Raw genomic sequence first — 9,756 nt, 5'->3', positions numbered from 1 at the left:
ATCACATTTGCAGACTGACATCGGTGAGAGCCAGTGGTTCAGAAGATGGTCTATGTGGACACCTTTACCCTGGATGCCTGCATACTTAGATGTGCCTCTTTAATCATCAACCATGTGAGTTACTAAATTGTAAACCTGCATTAAATGTAGCCATATTGCTACACTTAGAGGCGCCTCTCTTCTCTTTTATACTCTGTAGCTCCTGTTGGATTTTGCCTCTAATAAACTGTAATGTTTTATTGTTACAATTGTAACCATTGTTTGCTTTGCACGTATGTAATTCTACTGTTTTACTGTACTGTTACTGTGTTTTGGTGTTAACCAATGTTTACTGTACGCCATTCAGCTTCAGCACCTATTTGTTTATTTTGACAGCAACAGGGTTTGCTCTCACGATACGTAAATCCGTGACTCCAGCACTGTAGGAGATGATTTCAACATCGCAGTTAAAAAAAAACATATATGCCAAAGCATAGGGGATGGGGTGGACAAAGAGGGCAGATCTCCCCTATGCTTCAGCCTATTTTTTTATTCACTTTTCTCGATTGATGTGAATGGAGTAATCTGTTAGGTTCTCTTTTTTCGTTCAGCCCACAGGCTGCATGGAAAAAGAACATTACAATATATGCCCAACAAGGACCAACAACGTAGTGGTATGTTGCTGGACTTTGAGTGGTTATACCGGAATGATGCCTACAGGTTTGGGCATCATCTTTTTTCAGCCAAAGGTTGGCTTTCATGTAAAAGCAATCCTAGCGGCTACTTATCACCTAGACTGCTTTTACAAGCAGTGGGAGAGGACGTTCTCCCCCCTCCCCCTGCCTTCAATAGTTTACTCAGGCTCTCCTGTCCCACCGGGGAACCTGAGAATGTAGCCGGTGGTTCTGCCAGCTGACCATAGAGCTGATCGGAGATCAGAATGTCTCCAATCATCTCTATGGCCTAAGAAACCAGAAGCTAAGGGCATTTCATTACTTCGGTTTCCTCGGATACAAACAGCGATATTGGGAAATTGGGAAAGCATCTTATCACACCGATCGTGGTGTGGTCAGTTGCTTTAAGGGCAGATGAGAGATCTAGAGTCTAATAGACTCCAAATTTTGACCCCAAATTTTTCAAAAACGAGTACCTGTCACAACCTATTGCTAACGTAGGGGATATTTACATTTCCTGTGATAACAATAAAAAATGATTTAAAAAAAATGAAAGGGACAGCGTAAAAATAAAATAAAAAAGCAAAATAAATAATAAAAAAAAGTTAAAGCACTCCTGTTCCCCCCACATGTTCCCTAATAAAGTTTTAACTCCCTGATTGCCCCACAGTTAACCCTTTCACTCCCTGTCACAGTGTCAGTGCAGTGCACAGATCGTTTTTTTCTTATCACTGTATTAGTGTTATGGGTGACACAAGTTAGAGTCCGCGTCAGTTAGCGTCAATCCCAGACATATTTTAACCCTTTGATTGCCAGTAACACTAACACACACACACTATATACCTCCATTACTAGTATAGTGTCTGAACGGATCAATATCTTTAGTCTGATCAGAACTATACAAGCGTCCCCAAAAGTATAGTAAACGTGGCATTAGAAGGATCAGCCCTGACAGCTGCCAGCACCTGCGTTTAGCCCCTCCGCCCAGTCCATCCAAACAAGTGCATTATCAATAGATTGCAGCTTTAGCAGAGTCAGGTCTGATCTCTGCTAGCACTAGCAGTTAATTATTTTTTTTCATAGTTTTAGCAGTTCAAACAGTCCTCAAAAACCAGGTGCTTTTTTAACTGTGAGTCACACTAGGTACCTGTAAATTTAGTGTAGTATGCTTAGTATACAAACCTGTAGCCTGCACCCTGACAGATAGCTCTGACAATGGAGTAGAGGTCCCTGATAAGGTCAGGCGTACCCGACCCTATGCTTCTGTTGCTGAGGTGCAACAATCACATGATTCTCGTATGCAGCAGAGTGTCGGTACTAGTGACACTCAACCCCCTGGCGGCCTAGTACACCCTGGCCATAGACAAACCAGCACTGCAGTATCACAGCTGGTGTGGTGGCTAGCACAAGTAGTGGCCCGCAGCCACCAAGAATTCAAATGCAGATTCGTAGAGCCCATAGTGCCCTTCCTGATGCGCTTGCAAATCCTGATTGGCAGCCCACAGATTCTGCAGTGCCCGTACATCCCCTATTCACTGGTTAACCCAAAATGCAGGTGGAAACAGTCGATTTCACTCCCCTTGATTTTTTTTAAGCTGTTTTTCACAGAAGATCTGTACGAATCTATTGTGGACCAAAGCAATTTGTATGCTAATCAATTTATCACCGCAAACACAAATTTGACCCTTGCAAGACAATTTGGCTGTAAACTTATCACGGTTCCCGAATTTAAGACCTTTCTGGGCTTATCCGTCACTATGGGCATTTCTAAAAAGAGTGAGTTGCGGTCATATTGGTCCACTGACCCAATTCATCATATGCCCATGTTTTCTGCTGCCATGGCCAGAGCTAGATATGAGCAAATATTGCGGTTCATGCACTTCAACTGAACAAATTGGGCCCCTCGTAAATCACTTCAACCAAAAATATGCAGCCTTGTACATCCCTGTAAAAGATGTCTGCGTTTATGAGTCCCTGATTAAGTTTTCTGGCCGCCTTGCAGTTTCTCCCCAGCAAGCGTGCCAGATGTATGAGCTCTGGGACAGGGCAACAGGCTATACATTTAGTTTCCTAGTTAAGAGGGAAAAGATAGCAGGGTGGAGTCCCCCAACTGTCCAGACTACATAGGGAGCAGCGGCAAGATTATTTGGGACTTGGTGTCACCCTTTTCTCTTTCATTCATTGACAGACACAGCTCCTGATCTTCTTAACCATTGGGTTATACAGGAGTAGGACACTAGGCAGAAAACGAACTTGACTACGCCTTTGGGCAGTCCCAGGTGTTATACTCCCTTTCTCTGCTATAGGTACTCAGTTTTTTTCTGCCTAGTCAGGAGTAAGGACCTAGCTCCTTGCTGGGATCTCTGGTCCTAGCAATTTTTTACTTTTAGATAGATTTTTTTTCCTGTGAGATATACAATCAACTGCCGGACTGGGCGACGGGCTGGATAATCTAGATCCAGTGGTCACCCCAGTCTGGCCAGCAAGCGCGCACAGACCTCAGCTCTGTGCTAGGTTGGTGGCAACATAGCCCCACCGGATGGGGGCTGGGCTGCGGGTTTAACACCTTGCAAGGTTGCATAAGACCGGGTCTCGGCCTGCGTCACAGCGTTCCTCCTGGCCGACATTGCCCCGGTGTCACAAACTCTGACCGAGTGGGCTAAGCTTTTACGCCATGATCTGGAGGGTGAGCAGCTCTCCCCTGCCTTTGCAGAGCTGGTGGACCAGTTGGTCCAGGGGCTGCAGTTTATCTGTAATGCCTCTTTGGATGCGGCTCCCCTGATTTCTAGATGGTCTGTTTCCGCAGTGGTCCTTAGGCGTGTTTTGTGGCTCAAATGTTGGTCTGCGGACCAGACCTCTAAAAAAAGCCTTAACTGATCTTCCGTTTCAGGAAGATCGCCTGTTTGGAGCTATCCTGGATGACATCATTAAGAGTCTCACAGGGGGGAGGAGTACCTTTCTTCTGCAGGCTAGTAAGAGTAAGGAACCTCCTTGCAGACGTGGCCTGTCTTTCTTGGCTCACGGGAAGTATTTTCGTCCCTCAGGATCAGCTGACAAGGGTTCAAAGCCTTTCAAGCCCTCTTTGGGAGGATCCAAGCGACCTTGGTCTGGCAAATTCAAAGCGGGTTTCTCCAGACCAGCAGACAAAGCTCCTTCTGTGTGATGGTGCGCCCTCACCCGTGCCTGGGGTGGGGGAATGTCTTCGCTGGTTTCCGGACCCGTGGACCTCCTTGGGGCAAGACAAGTGGGTCCAGGAAAAGATGCGGTCCGGCTACAAGTTTGAGTTTTGTTCTTATTCTCCGGACAGGTTCTTTCCTTCTAATGTGCACCTGTCCCTGAACCGCTTGCAAGCCCTCTTCGTGTGGTGCAAGACCTGTTGCTTCAAGGTGTATTTGTTCCGGTTCCAACTCCGGAAAGTTTTCAGGGGTTTTATTCAAACCTGTTCACGGTCCCAAAGAAAGAAGGCAAGGTGCATCCAATTCTGGATCTCAAGGCCCTGAACTGCTTTGTGCGGGTACAGGAGTTCAGAATGGAGTCTATTCGCACAGTGGTGACATCCTTGCATCAGGGGGATTTCCTTGTCTCTATCGACATCAAGGACGCTTACTTGAGAGGAACATTATCAGTTTGTAGCGTTACCATTTGGTCTTGCCTCTGCTCCTCGGGTCTTCACAAAGGTGTTGGCTGGCGTTTTTACATTAGTAAGGGATTGCAGTGCTGGGCTAACTGGACTACTACGACTTCTCTTGTGAGCAGATTTTCCTACTGCTCTGATGGACAATGTGGACATCACTCTACAGACTCTGTGGGAGTTTGGCTGGCTTCTGAATTATCAGAAGTCTGCTCTGGTTCCTTCCACAAAACTGGACTATCTGGGTCTGACTCTGGACTCGGCTCTAGCCAGAGTGTGATCGTCCCTCCGGACTTGCATGAGGGTGCTGGGCCTGATGGTTTCTACCTTCAAGGCGGTCCCGTTTGCACAGTTCCATACGAGGTCCTTGCAAGTGGAGATCTTAGCCAAATGGGACAAGTGTCCGAAGTCTCCGGATGATCAAATCCAGCTGAGCTGAAAAACAAAAGGGTCTCTGATCTGTATTGGACAGTGGTCACCCCTGATGCCAGTCTGTCTGGGTGGGGAGGTGTCCTGGGTCGGAACCCCGCTCAGGGAGCTTGGACACTGGAAGAGTCCAGACTCCCGATCAATGTCCTGGAACTCAGAGCGATCAGGCTGTGCCTAAATCACTGGATAGATCGCCTACAGGGGGGTCCGGTGCGAATCTAATCAGACAATGCCAGTGCCATGACTACTAGGCTGGAACAAGAATTGTATTGGCAGCTCTGGAGGTAGCCGGCATTCTTTGGTGGGCAGATTTCTGCTGTACACATTCCATGGGTGAAAAATTGTCAGGTGGATTATCTATGTTGGCAGGCATTGGACCAAGGGGAGTGATCCCTTTATCCGGAGGTGTTTCATCAGCTGTGTCTCTGGTGGGGCGCCCCCAAGGTGGATCTCTTGGCATCTCAGGTCAACAGGAAGGTGCACAGGTTTGTGGCACGGTCATGGGATCCTCTAGCGGACGGCACAGATGCGATGGTGGCCCCCTGGGGCCAGTATAATCTGATTTAGGCCTTCCATCATCTCAAGCTTCTGCCAAGACTCTAGCACAGGATTGAGGCTGAAGGAATTCCGGTCATTCTAGTGGCCCCGGATTGGCCTCGCTGGTCTTGGTATGCCGACCTGGTGCTGCTGGTCACTAACGCCCCTTGGAGACTTCCTCTCAGGGAGGATCTGTGTCCCAAGGGTCAATCTTCCATCTTGCTTTACAGTTGCTGGCTTTGATGGCTTGGCTGTTGAAAGCCAGGTACTGAAGGATAGAGGTTTGTCTGGGTCGGTGATTCCTACGCTACTGAAAGCTAGGAAGTCTACTTCTAGGAAGCTCTACCATCGTACGTGGAAAGCATACATTTTGTGGTGTAAGTCGCTTGGTGTTCACCCTCGCTCTTTTTCAGTTGCTCGGGTCTTGACCTTCCATCAACGGGGGGGTTAAGCAGAAATTGGCCTTAAGTACCATTAAGGGCCACGTGTCGGCCTTGGCGGTCTTCTTTTAATGACCCTTGGCTTTGCACTCCCTGGTGCATACTTTTATTCAGGGGGTTCGGCATTTGACTCCACCAATGCTGCCCCCACTACCGCCTTGGGATCTCAACTTGGTGCTTTCAGCTCTACAAAAGCCTCCCTTTGAAAAAATTTGGAAGATTCCCCTGCTTACGCTATCCCAGAAGGTGGCCTTTTTGGTGGCAATCACCTCTGCGCACGGGTGTTGGAATTGGTGTTGTTGTCTTGTCGTTCCCCTTATTTGGTGGTTCACGAAGATAAGGTGGTTCTTCGCCCCTGTCGGTCGTTCCTTCCATCTGAATGAGGACATTGTGTTGCTTTCCCTTTGTCCCATGCCAAAAACATCCTAAGGAAATTGCGTTACATTCCTTCAATGTGGTTCGGGCTTGTCAGGGATTCACTATTATGCGCCGCAAACCGGCGAACGCCTATGCGCAATGCGCGTACGCAGAGGCGCCTTGAATAGTTAGAGGCTTCCATGGAATAGTTCGAGGCTGCCATTGAACAGTTCAAGGCTACCATGGAATAGTTCGAGGCTACCATGGAAGAGTTCGAGGCTACCATGGAAAAGTTGGAGGCTACCATGGAAGAGTTTGAGGCTACCATGGAATAGTTTGAGGCTACCTATCATAATTGGCGCCAAACGTTTTATTTAAGGGGAGTGGTCACACTGAATCCTTGCTGTGTGATCTTCAGCTCTCTGTACCTGAAATTACCTTCTGTTCCTGATCATCTGACCCGGATTGCCTTCGACCTTGATTAGCTGCTGCCTGCCCTGACCTCGGCTTGTCTTGACTACTCTTCTGCCTCACCTTGATCTGCTTATCCGCTACTGGCTATTGGACCTCGACCTGCTCTTGGCCTGGCTGGGGAATCCGGAGGACCGCGACCTGGTGTTAGCATGCAGCCAAATCCATCCCCACCATCAGGGGCCCTGGTGAATACCGGCTAGCACTTAGACTCCGCACCTCTGGTAAACCTGTGTCCTGCTAAGATATCCTGTCAGCATCCCTGTCCTGGGATCGCACATAGTTCCAGACTCTTCATCCGTGATTTTTTATTTACCATAAAATCCATTTCTCTGATGTTCATTGACGGACACAGCACCCACCCCTCAATGGAGTTGTATTACTTCTTACACTGTTTGTAACAAAACTGAGTACCTATGGCAGAGAAGGGGAGTATACCTCCTGGGACTGCCCAAAGGCGTAGTCAAGTTCTTTTTCTGCCTAGTGTTCTACTCCTGTAGAGGGCAGTATAACCCATTGGTTAAGAAGATCAGGAGCTGTGTCCGTCAATGAACATCAGAGAAATGGATTTTACGGTAAGTCAAAAATCCCATTATTTGGAAAGGGGTACCAATTATATGTGGACAATTTCTAAATCTCTTTTTAGGCACCTCTTTCAATTAGGAATTGGCACATGTGGCACTGTGCGATCTAATCACCGGGGCATTTCCAACGGCTTGTAAATGCCCCACTTAGTTAGGGGGAGAGAGCCTGCTTGAGGTGCAATGAAATGCTTGCAGTGAGGTGGAAGGACAAATGGAACATTTTCATTCTGTCTTCCATTCACACAGATATGGCAGTCCAAAATACAACGACGACTGGTGTTGTTGAGAAGCCCCTCTGTGTCCAGGACTACAACAGTAAAATAAAAGGGGTGGACTTCAACGACCAGATGATGGGGCCATACCTAACTGCCCGCAAGGCCAGTTGCTGGTACAAAAAAGTGTCTGTATTCTTTTTCCAATTGGCTCTGTTTAACGCTTATGTACTATACAAAGCATCAGGAAGAAGTGGATGCTTCCTAAAATTCCAGGGAGAGATCATCACATCCCTTCTGTATCCAGAAGGTGGTGTGGCCCAACTTCCCAATCAAGATGCAGTGAGCCGGCTGAATGAGAGGCATTTTCCGGATGTCCTTCCTGGTACCCCTATCCAAAGAGCACCCCAAAAAAGATGCCCTGTCTGTAGCAAGCGGGGGTATAGGATTGACACCCACTATTTTTGTCCCTCCTGTCCTGGCGAACCTGGTCTCTGCATCAGTGACTGTTTCCGTCGCCACCACACACTAGTGGAGTACAGTAAAACCTTGGTTTGAGAGTAACTTGGTTTGAGAGCGCTTTGCAAGACAAGCAAATTTTTTAAAAAAATTTTGACTTGATATACAAGCGATGTCTTGGGTATAAAAGAGAAGAGAGGCGCCTAAGTGTAGCAATATGGTTACATTTAATGAAGGTTCAATAATTAGCAGCTCACATGGTTGATGATTAAAACAGGCACATCTAAGTATGCAGGCATCCAGGGGAAAAGCTGTCTGCATAGACCATCCTCCACACTGCTATCTTCATCACACCCTTCCATGCTGCGCTCCACGAGCGATTCAAAGTCTCACTTTCAGATCACTCTACTGCAGGGTAGTCTTCCCAATCACATTTGCAGACTGACATCGGTGAGAGCCAGTGGTTCAGAAGATGGTCTATGTGGACACCTTTACCCTGGATGCCTGCATACTTAGATGTGCCTCTTTAATCATCAACCATGTGAGTTACTAAATTGTAAACCTGCATTAAATGTAGCCATATTGCTACACTTAGAGGCGCCTCTCTTCTCTTTTATACTCTGTAGCTCCTGTTGGATTTTGCCTCTAATCCCCTAGTGGAGGCTGCCATTTGTGGATTGACATTTTATGATGACACAACCTATCACATTGCTATAATCTTTGTATATAGACTATAAACTGAAAGACTTATGAATAAATGGTTGTGGAACGGATCATCTCAGTTTCCATTATTTCTTATGGGAAAATTTGCTTTGATATAAGAGTGCTTTGGATTACAAGCATGTTTCCGGAACGAATTATGCTCACAATCCAAGGTTTTACTGTATTAGTATAGGGTACAGCATGGCACAGTCTAGGGAACACTTTCACACAGGGTCCTGAAAGACGTTGGATGGCTAAAGCATTTTGAGAGACCCTAACTTGGAACAATAGGTGCAATAAAAGTAAAAAAATAAAATAATGAAAACAAAAAAAAATAATAAAGCCAAAAATAGTTGTCGTTTTATTGTTCTTACTGTTTTACTGTTGTTTATGCTATACTGTAATGTTTTATTGTTACAATTGTAACCATTGTTTGCTTTGCACGTATGTAATTCTACTGTTTTACTGTACTGTTACTGTGTTTTGGTGTTAACCAATGTTTACTGTACGCCATTCAGCTTCAGCACCTATTTGTTTATTTTGACAGCAACAGGGTTTGCTCTCACGATACGTAAATCCGTGACTCCAGCACTGTAGGAGATGATTTCAACATCGCAGTTAAAAAAAAACATATATGCCAAAGCATAGGGGATGGGGTGGACAAAGAGGGCAGATCTCCCCTATGCTTCAGCCTATTTTTTTATTCACTTTTCTCGATTGATGTGAATGGAGTAATCTGTTAGGTTCTCTTTTTTCGTTCAGCCCACAGGCTGCATGGAAAAAGAACATTACAATATATGCCCAACAAGGACCAACAACGTAGTGGTATGTTGCTGGACTTTGAGTGGTTATACCGGAATGATGCCTACAGGTTTGGGCATCATCTTTTTTCAGCCAAAGGTTGGCTTTCATGTAAAAGCAATCCTAGCGGCTACTTATCACCTAGACTGCTTTTACAAGCAGTGGGAGAGGACGTTCTCCCCCCTCCCCCTGCCTTCAATAGTTTACTCAGGCTCTCCTGTCCCACCGGGGAACCTGAGAATGTAGCCGGTGGTTCTGCCAGCTGACCATAGAGCTGATCGGAGATCAGAATGTCTCCAATCATCTCTATGGCCTAAGAAACCAGAAGCTAAGGGCATTTCATTACTTCGGTTTCCTCGGATACAAACAGCGATATTGGGAAATTGGGAAAGCATCTTATCACACCGATCGTGGTGTGGTCAGTTGCTTTAAGGGCAGATGAGAGATCTAGAGTCTAATAGACTCCAAATTTTGACCCCA

The sequence above is a fragment of the Pelophylax lessonae genome (genome assembly GCF_965119305.1).
Source record: "Pelophylax lessonae genome assembly, chromosome: 5".
NCBI lineage: Eukaryota > Metazoa > Chordata > Amphibia > Anura > Ranidae > Pelophylax > Pelophylax lessonae.
This window is presented reverse-complemented; position numbering follows the sequence as displayed.